At 44.0% G+C, this 10,458-nt stretch overlaps 1 pseudogene; it reads left to right on the top strand.

Annotated features, from left to right (window-relative positions):
• The first annotated feature begins 4,628 nt into the window (after window positions 1–4,628).
• LOC104999964 lies at window positions 4,629–6,449 on the top strand (annotated as a pseudogene).
• The last annotated feature ends 4,009 nt before the right edge of the window (window positions 6,450–10,458 follow it).

Here is a 10,458-nt window from a genome sequence, read left to right as displayed (position 1 = left end):
TTAATGTTTTAAATACATTTATCAGTCATATATATTTCTCCTTTTAGTTTTCAAAGGAAATAAAGTTTATTGAAATTCCTCAATAAACTGTCTATAATTTTTGCTGCACCTTTAAATAGAGAGCTTATTAGTGGGGATATATAACCCAGTTATATATATATAACCCAGGATCCTGACATCCTCCCCCAGCTCTGCTCTTGCAATGATACGCCCTCTTCTGGCTGATTCAGGGATGGCGACCCCTGGGGTCTGAGGAGTTGAAACACACAGTGAAAAAGCAGTGAAAAGGCAACTGATGGAATGGAAGTACGTATTTGCGAATCATACTTGGTATATATCATATACTTGGGGCTTCCCTGGTGGCTCAGCTGGTAAAGAACTCGCCCTGCCAATGCAGAAGACACAAGAGACGCGGGTTCGATCCCTGGGTCTGGAAGATCCTCTGAAGAAGGAAATGGCAACCTACTCCAGTATTCTTGCCTGGAAAATTCCATGGGAAGAGGAGCTTGGTGGGCTACAGTCCATGGGGTCACAAAGAGTTGGACTCGACTGAGCGTGCATGCCCATCATACTTCATAAGGGGTCACTATCCAGAACATATAAAGAACTTCTACAACTCAATAACCATAGCAACAACAACCACCTAATTTTAAAGTGGACAATGGATTTGACTAGACATTTCTCCAAAGAAGATATACAAATGACCAACGAGCATATGAAAAAATGCTCACCATCATTATTTACCAGGGAAATGTAAGTCAGAATCACAGTAAGATAATACCTTACACTCACGAGGATGGCTACTGCCAAAAAAAAAAAACCCTAGAAAATAACAATTGTTGGCCAGGATATGGAAAAATAACTCTTGTGCACTGCTGGTGGGAAAGTAAAATAGTGTAGGCACGTGTAAAACAGTATGGTGGCTACACAAAAAATTAAAAATTGAATTACTATATGATCCAGGTAAGGGACTGAATGTTTGTTTCCCTCTAATTTTCATATGCTGAAATCCTAACCCCTGCTGTGATGGCATTTGGAGCCAGGGTCCCTGAAAAGTGAGGTGGTTAGGTCATGAAGGCAGAGCCCTTATGATCAGTTACTGCCCTTATAAAGAAGGGCTCCTTATAAAGAAGCCCACAGAGCTCCCTCACCCATTTCACCATGTGAAAACACAGCAAAAAGACTGCCATCTATGAACCAAAAACAGATCGCAGCAGACACCTAATTTGTCCTGATCTTGCACTTTCCAGCCTCCAGAACCCTGAGAAAGAAATTCCCCTTGTTTTTAAGCCACCCAGTATAAGGTGGCTATTATAACAGCCCAAACAAACTAAGACAAGCCAGCAATCCCATGTCTGGGAATATAGCCAAAAGAATCCAAGCGGGATCTTGAAGAGATATTTGCATCCTCATGTTCATAATAGCACTATTCATCAGAGCCAAGAAGTGGAAGCTACCCAAGTATCCATCAACAGGTGACTGGATAATTAAAGTGTATATATACGTACAGGGGAGTATTACTTAGCCTCAGAAAGAAGCAAACACTGGCACATGCTGCAACATAAAGGACGCTATGCTAAGTGACATAAACCAGTCACAAAAAGGCAAATGCACTTATGTGAGACATCTGCTGCTGCTGCTAAGTCGCTTCAGTCGTGTCCGACTCTGTGTGACCCCAGAGACGGCAGCCTACCAGGCTCCCCCGTCCCTGGGATACTCGAGGCAAGAACACTGGAGTGGGTTGCCATTTCCCTCTCCAATGTGAGACATCTAGAGAAGTCAAATTCATAGAAACAGAAAGTACAGTGATAGCGCCGAGGGGGCTGGGGAAGTTGTTTGACGGGCACAGAGTTTGAGTTTTGCAAGATTAAAAAGTTCTGGAGAGTGGTTGCACAACAGTGTGAATATACTTAGTGCTGTACACTTAGAAATGTTAAGATAATAAATCTTGTGTCTTTTTCCACAATTTTTAAAGAGAGACAAACCAGGTGCAAAATAATTCTAAAGAGTTTACTGAATAATGTCAACTAGTTGGAAAATAAAAACATGACTTTTGGTCCTGTAATTACTCTCTAACTAGTCCAAATTGGTCCATCCCTCTTTCACTTTTTTGCCATATTCTATAACTTTCCAGTCACCTTTGATCACTTCAGATTTAAGACTGAGTCTGTAACTATCAGGACCTTATGGGGCCTGTTCTCCTGGTTAAATGCATCTAAGTATGTGATTCGCTGCAGCAGTTCAAAAATACTTTTTCTGAGGAACAGAGCAGGAGGAATCAGGCTCCCTGACTTCAGGCTATACTACAAAGCTTGATTACTGCAGTAATCAAAACAATATGGTACGGGCACAAAAACAAAACATAGACCAATGGAACAGGAGAGAAAGCTCAGAGATAAACCTATGCACCTATGGCCACCTGATCTATGACAAAGGAGGCGAGAATACACAATGAAGAAAGTACAGTCTCTTCAATAAGTGGTGCCGGGGAAACTGGACAACTACATGTAGAAGAATGAAAGTAGAACATTCCCTAACACCATACACAACAATACATCCAAAATGGATTAAAGACCCAAATGTAAGGGCAGATACTATAAAACTCATAGAGGAAAATATAGGTAGAACACTCTAGGACATAAATCACAGCAAGATCTTTTTCAATCCACTGCCTAATGATGAAAATAAAAACAAACAAATGGGGCCTAATTAAACTTAAAAGCTTTTGTACAGCAAAGGAAACTATAAACAAGACAAAACGTGGACAACCCTCAGAATGAAAGAAAATATTTGCAAATGAAGCAACAGACAAGGAATTAATTTCCAATATACAAATAGCTCATGCAGCTCAATAACCAAAAAACACACAACCCAATTTTTAAAAAATGGGCAGAAGACCTTTCTAAATAGACATTTCTTCAAAGAAGACATACAGATGGCCAACAAATGTGAAAAGATGTTCAACATCACTATCAGAGAAATGCAAATCAAAACTACAATGAGTTATCACCTCACACAGGTTAGAATGGCTATCATCAAAAATTCTACAAACAATAAATGTGGAGAAAAGGAAACCCTCCTACACTGTTGGTGGGAATACAAGTTGGTACAGCCACTATGGAGAACAATATGGAGGTTCCTCAAAAATCTTAAAATAGAGCTACCAACATAGACAGCATATTAAAAAACAAAGACATCACTTTGCCAACAAAGGTCCGTCTAGTCAAAGCTATGGTTTTTCCCAATAGTCACATATGGATGTAAGAGTTGGACCATAAAGAAGGCTAAGCACTGAAGAATAGATGCTTTCCAACTGTGGTCTTGGAGAAGACTCTTGAGAGTCCCTTGGATGGCAAGGAGATCAAACCAATCAATCCTAAAGGAAATCAACCCTGAATATTCATTGAAAGGATTGATGCTGAAGCTCTAATACTTTGGCCACTGATGCAAAGAGATTACTCATTGGAAAAGACAATGATGCTGGGAAAGATTGAGGGGAGGAGGAGGGGGTGGCAGAGGATGAGATGGTTGGACAGCAACACCAACTCAATGGACATGAGTTTGTGCAAACTCAGGGAGATAGTGAAGGACAGGGAAGCCTGGCTTGCTGCAGTTCATGGGGTTGCAAAGGGCCAGGCACAACTTAGTGACTGAGCAACAACAACAAATGTGACCCAGCAAACCCACTCCTGGGAAAAGCAAAACAAAATTTCCTAATTTGAAAAGATAAATGCAGCCCAATCTCATAACAGCACTATTTACAACAGCCAAGACATGGGAGAAAGATCTTTGATTTTGTTTCCACTCAAATTGTAAGGAACATTTAGACATTTCTCTGCCGGGACTTCCAAGCCTCCAGAAATTATAGTCACTAAGTTTCAACTTTCAAAGTTTATTTAAGTTGGGCAGCCAGGCCAGGGAACTTAGTTCCACATTAGTCATACTTAGAAACTCTAGTTTTTTAAAAAGTGTCATTCAGGCCCTCAGTTTCCCCACTGTTCTTTCACACAGTAGATATTACCAGAAACGGACAAAGCAGAACCAGATAAACCAGAGCTCAATGGCTTCCCAGGGCTACAGTTCCCTAGCACAAGAATGGAAGATTTCCTATTGTTTCAGACAGGGGTACAGACGGGTCTCAGCCCTAAGGGGATTTTCCCAAACACAACTCAGGCAGTGCCAGGTGGCCAAAGGACTCCTCATCCCAGAAGGGAAAATCCAAATACAGCGGGCACTCCACTCAAAACCAGGTGACCAAATCATACCTCTTTCCCCCTCAAAAGGAAAATCTCCAATCAATGCACCCCAGTACAGAAATACACTCCGGTGTCCTCACACTCGGGTTCTGCCACTTACCAGAGGTATCTCACAGATCAGACCAAACTAGACAGACACCAGAGTGCTGGTTCATCTTGGTCCTCATCCTCTTCCTCATATCCTTCAGGCAGACCAGCTTCGTCTTCATCATCTTCATCCCCACCGTCATCATCCTCTTTCTCTTAGTCCCGCGCTTCACCAAGATGGCGGCACCCTTTTTGCAGTGCATTTCACGGTGATTTGGTACCGCAGGCGGGTTAGGAGTTTTGCCCCCGGGACGTCGTGAGGCCTGCATGGACACTCAGGGGTGGATGGTGGTGCAGAAGGCTCGAAGTCTGTTCAAGGAGTTCTTCCCCGAGACACGTACAAAGACAGAGCTCCCAGCGCTCTTTCATCGCCAGCCGGTGGAAAACCTTCCCCAGGACCATCTATGGCAGCCTGGAGCCCAGGCCAACTCGTTTCACGGTGAACACCTCCTGGCACTGTTGGACCTCTTCTCTTCCAGCGAGCTGGCCACAGCGTGACGTCACTAGTGGGCGGCGCCTCGCTCCCTGGGAGATTGGAGTGGTGGTTCCCAGGAACACCAGGCGACGGTCGCAGAGTGCATGCCTTTGCCCAGGGCTCGAGGCCCTGGCGGTTCATCACCTGCAGCTCTTCACTAATAGGAGGACCTGGGGCAACTTCGTGGTGCTGGACACCTCACATGGTAGCAGCAGTATCTCCTGGTGGACTTCCTAGAGGCAGTGGGCGGCCCCTTACATGGGTAGAGGGGAGGGGTGGCAGGGGGCACGCTGCTGAGTTGGCTGGGCATTTGGACTGGGCTCAAGAGCCTAAAAGGCAATAGTCTGGCAAAGCTTTTATACCAGGTACTCCAGGCCTATGATTTCTTTTCCTTTTTCTTTTTTTGGAGAATAATTTCTTTACAATATTATGTTAGTTTCTACTGTACAAGGAAGTAAATTAACTATATGTATACATATATCAGGCTCAGACCATAAAGAACCTGCCTGCAATGCAGGGAGCCGGGTTTGATCCCTGGGTTGGGAAGACCCCCTGGAGAAGGGAATGGCTACCCACTCCAGTATTCTTGCCTGGAGAATTCCATGGACAGAGGAGACTGGTGGGCTACAGTTCATGAGGGTCACAAAGAGTTGGACACAACAGAATGACTCAAACTTATACATACATCCCCCGCTCTTGGACCTCCCTCACACCACCCCCACATCACACCCTTCCGGGTCATCACAGAGCACCGAGCTGAGCTCCCTGTGCTGTACAGCAGGCTCCCATTCGCTATCTGTTTCACACACGGCGGTGTATATGTATCAATGCCACTCCCCCAATGCCCGCAACCCTCTCCTTCCACCTCTGTCCACCTGTCCCTTCTCTATGTCTGCATCTCTATTCCTGCCCTGTGAATAGGTTCATCAGTACCATTTTTCTAGATTCCACATAGATGTTAATATATGATATTTGTTTCTCTCTGACTTACTTCACTCTGTATGACAGACTCTAGGTCCATCCATATCTCTATATATGGCTCATTTTTGTTCCTTTTGATGGCTGAGTAATATTCCATTGTATATATGTATCACATCTTCTTTATCCATTATTCTGTTGCTTCCCTGTCCTGACTATTGTATCTAGGCTTGTGATTTCTACTACCTGCTCCAGCCTTATGGACACTGGGTCTAACTAGGTGGATCTGATCAGTTGGGCAATATCATATCCGGATATGAGTTCATCCATAAGTTGACTGGAGAAGACATATTTGGAATCTATTCCTCTACTTACAACTGGAGCAAAACTGGGAAAGGCCACTGGCAATGCTGTTTAGCTAAACAGAGATAAGACATCACCATTTGAGTTGTATCAATTGTTCGCAGATAGCAAGATGATTTGATAGAAAAGTTCCTGAAACTCTTCATTTTTCTGCCCCTTCCAGAGATTGACCACATGCATAAATAATGCAGCTGCATGTCAAAGAGCCAGTAAAGTGGGGTCTTCAGAAATAACTTGCTGCAGAAGTAACAAAGCTTGTCCACCAACAAGAAGGGCTGGACTCTGCTAAAAGATGTACACAAGCCCTGTGCCATAGTAGCACAGATACACTAGAGGTCATGTCTGATTAAACTCTTTTATAATTTTTAAAAGAAATTTCATTTTCTGAGTTAGTTCTTGACCCTAGATTCTAGATACCTGCTGAAAAGCAAATGCCATTCCAGAGGCTCTTGGATAATAATAGAAGGCAGAATCAGTATAAATAAGAAACAAATCCTGGGAGTGTTTTAGTTGTTGGACAATGTATTCTTGAGAATGAACTTTGGTTACTTAAAATAGAAAAAGGAATTTCTACATTAAAAAATACCTTCAGCCATGATGAAAACTCCATATGGTGGTTCAAACAAACTTATGCACCACTCATTCTCAAGACACATGAACTTATTCTCTTGCTTTTGCAAATCATAGAAGAGGCAGAAGGACAGGGAAATCTGTCCCAGGAAAGCCCCAGAGGGTGCTGCTCAGTAACATGAGGACAAGAAGGGGCAGGATTTGTAGGCAGCACTGTTCAACTACATCAGACATGCACAAAGCAGGGTCCTGGATATGAGGTTGGAACATGCCCAGCCACTATGCCCAGGACTCTATTTCCTGTTGCCTTTGGCTCAGTCTGCTTTGAGGAGGGACAGAGACAGCTGTGTGGCCTTTCTCAGGACCAGAGGGTTAGCACAGGTAGATCAAGTTGAAAGCACTTAAGTTTGCTCATGCCAGTGAAGATGCATCGGCCTTTAAAACAGGATCCACTTATGGTTTACCTTTTTCTTTGTCTCAGGGCATAAAATTAGCAAAATTTCTCCTGTAGCCAAGCACAGCTTTCTATGGGCTTCATGCAGAAGTGCCAGCTGTCTCTCCACAATTCACTGTACTCAGCTCATTCTAACCTGAATGCCACGGGCCAAAATGCACTGGCCATCTGTACTGCCTGCTTTGAATTCCCATCACTGTACAGCCCAATCTTAGCAGAGGCAGGCCTGCTCAAGGAAACAGAGCTGGAGGTTAGCTCTGACCCCTCACCTGCCATGTGATGTGAGACGAGTTAGTCTGAGCCTCAAATTCATCAGAAAAATAGGAGAGAATACTATTAATATCTGCCCGCAGTTAGCATCAAATGAGGGAAGTAATGTGCATGAATGTGCACTGAAAAGTGACAAGCGACACAAAAGTAGGATGTAGTGATGGTGACGTGTGTCTTTAAACACTGAATGCAGCGTCTCTCCTCCTCTGGAGACCCAGAGAATGTAAGTGTGTAAGGAAGCGACAGCATCTACGTTCCCAAAGGAGAGGCTGTGCATGAAGACATGATAAATAATCCCGCTGGCTCAGAATAAACACTGGTGTCCCAAAAGCACTGCTCCCAGCCCGCTGGTGTTTTGGGCCCTCCCTTTCTGTGTTCCACCTCCCTGCTCTTTCTATTTCTATGGCATCTGTCACCATGGTTTCTAGGTGCTCAAATGAACACATTAAGTTGAAAAGAACCGTATGTGGGAAGACACACTCCTTATTTCCCAAAGCTGAGCTTGAAAGAGGAGTGGCCTGGTAGAACTAAGTCCCCAAATGGTAGAATCTTAAGATTTCATGTGGGAGAAGAGAAACAAATAGCTATCAAATGCCCACAGGCTGTAATACTTTATTAGCTGCCTGGAGATTCAGAGTAATGATTCAGTGTTCCTTGCCCTTGAGGACTTATAGCCTCTAAGGCAATAGCAGACTCTCCAAATATACTGCTAGTGTAGGGACACTGGGTTATACAAGGGCTTGTCCTTGCCAAGGGTAGATGGATATAATACAGATGAGAGCTCACCTGCAGAAAAACACAGTTCAGTCCAGAAGCGAACTCTGTCTCGTCTCATACTGTGCCAGGCACATGCGAGCTAACAGGTGAAAGCCATCATTATGGAAATGTGTTAAGCAGGAAGAAGGGGGATGAGTAAAGACCTGCAGGATGGAGCAGGCAGAGCTTGCTCCAAACCAAGAGATGGTTCTTGCATCTCATTTAGGAAAGCTGACTCCTCTTGAGCCATGTTTGTAAAAGTCTCAAATAACATCCAGAGAGAAGTCAGATCCTTGGTTCTAGCTCCTCTTCTGCCGCTATGTCATTAGATAATCAAAAATGATTACTTAATCTTGTCTGGTAAATGTGGAGTTACAGACCTTCAGAGTTGGATAAGACCCTAAAATCTTGCCCATATTTTAAGAAACATAAGTCAGAATATATTTGACCAAACATCTTTATTCTCTTTCCAAAATCAAGAGGCTTTCAAAGGGTTATGGAGTTTCCAGGACATGTGATGGCTTATGGTTACCATCACAGGGAGAATATTGAAAACAGTTCAGTTCAGTCGCTCAGTCGTGTCCGACTCTTTGCAACTCCATGAATCAGGACTGTTCCAAAAACCTGAGACAAGGGATGGGAGGATTGGATGACTTTCCAGAACAATATTCCTTCCCAGAGCGACACCACATGGTCAGAAGTATCTCCTTGAATACCTCCATGGGAGATAGTTTTACTATTGAAACAAACAAACAAAAAATTCCATTTCCTAGTAATATACTTCTTGGTCCCAATTTTGCCCTCAAATCCTACACAGGAAAAAAAAAAATCTTCTCTTCCAAGAACATTCTAAATATTTAAAAGAGAGACTGGTCTTTGCATATCTTCTTTATCCTAAACCTAAACATCCTTAGTTACAGCAACTGTTTCTTGGTTCCCAGGCCTGTCATCCAGGATAACCTTTTAGCTAGCTGTATACTAATGGACTACGCATCTTTTTAGAGAGATGCTTTGACCAGAGTTGTGCCACACGTTAGCCACAAGGGGATGATCAAGGCCCCCTTAGTCTGGAAAGGAAGCATCTGGAACCTGGTCGAGGGTACAGAGTTGGGCATTCTCCTGACCTCTTCCACTCTCCTCTTTAGGATCTCCATCCCACAGAAGCACATGCCTCTAGTCAAAAGGACCAGGACTTGCCCCCTGTGTGGGGATGGAACCTGCCCTGGCCAGCAGGACCAAGGTGAAGCCAGGTAGAAGAGATAGGGAGTGACTGACCTAGAGCTCTACTGTAGACCAAGAGCAATGCTGCGGTTCCTCTGCCAGGCCTACTCATCAACCAAGTAAAAAAGTTCAGATAAAGGGGGCCAAAGAGGTTTTTCACTTAGTTTGAGGGAAAAAAGAGTGCTTGAAGCTCACCCAGTCCCAAGGGCTCTCCATCTCCCTCCAACAGAGTAACAGCTGACAACCAAGAAAAAATAAGTACACTACAGTGAGATAATTATATCCCTTGGCCCAGATACTGTGCTGTTATTAATGCAAACAAACCCTGCATTTACCTTTTTAACCAGCTTCTCTATTGGCTCATATAAAAACCACTGGTTACAGGGAAACATGTTTTCCTAAATAAAAACTAAGCCTAGGTCTTGCAAGGTTTAGCATCAGAAGAAGGCAAAGAGGAAAGGCTCGTTATCTAAGGATCCCCAACTCCATCACTAAGCTCTGGGTGCTCTCACTTCAGGTACCAGGTCAACCCTGCACTGGAACCCGGCTACAGCCTTCTGTCCCAGCTCTGGGCTAAGAGTAGAACCACACCTTCCCTAGTCTGGTGGTTTTCTCTCAACTCTGCTAAGAACAAGTGGCACTGCCAGTATGGAAGTTGCCTCCAACATAGCTAATTTGTCCCCAGAGTTCACAGGTTCTAACCCAATTCACTCAGAATCTGAGAGACCTATACACTTGCCCAGCGGGTCTGAAACAAGTCTTCACGAATCTCCCTTGGGTCTCTCATTTCTACACCATCCTCCAGCCCTGCCCCCAAGAGGCCCCTCATTGGCAATCTTGACATCCTCTCTCTACATGCAAAGTGGGATCACTGGCTCTGCAGCCCACCGGAATATTCTCTGCTCAGACAGCAGGATCAGATTTGAGAAATATTCCTCCTCTTTAATGGAGTGACATAATAAATGACCTCACCCTTCAATTAGGAACCTGCCTTTTCATGGAAAGCAGTGCCCTTTAGCACAATAACACAGTGTTCATGAGGTAAAGTAGATGGCCAGTACAGTCCTGGGCCGGGAAAGGCGCCATAG

This window comes from Bison bison, unplaced genomic scaffold, assembly GCF_000754665.1.
Source record: "Bison bison bison isolate TAMUID 2011002044 unplaced genomic scaffold, Bison_UMD1.0 scf7180017864366, whole genome shotgun sequence".
Taxonomy (NCBI): domain Eukaryota; kingdom Metazoa; phylum Chordata; class Mammalia; order Artiodactyla; family Bovidae; genus Bison; species Bison bison.
The sequence above is the reverse complement of the archived record's forward strand: the minus strand, read 5'-3'. Positions and strand labels throughout refer to the sequence as shown.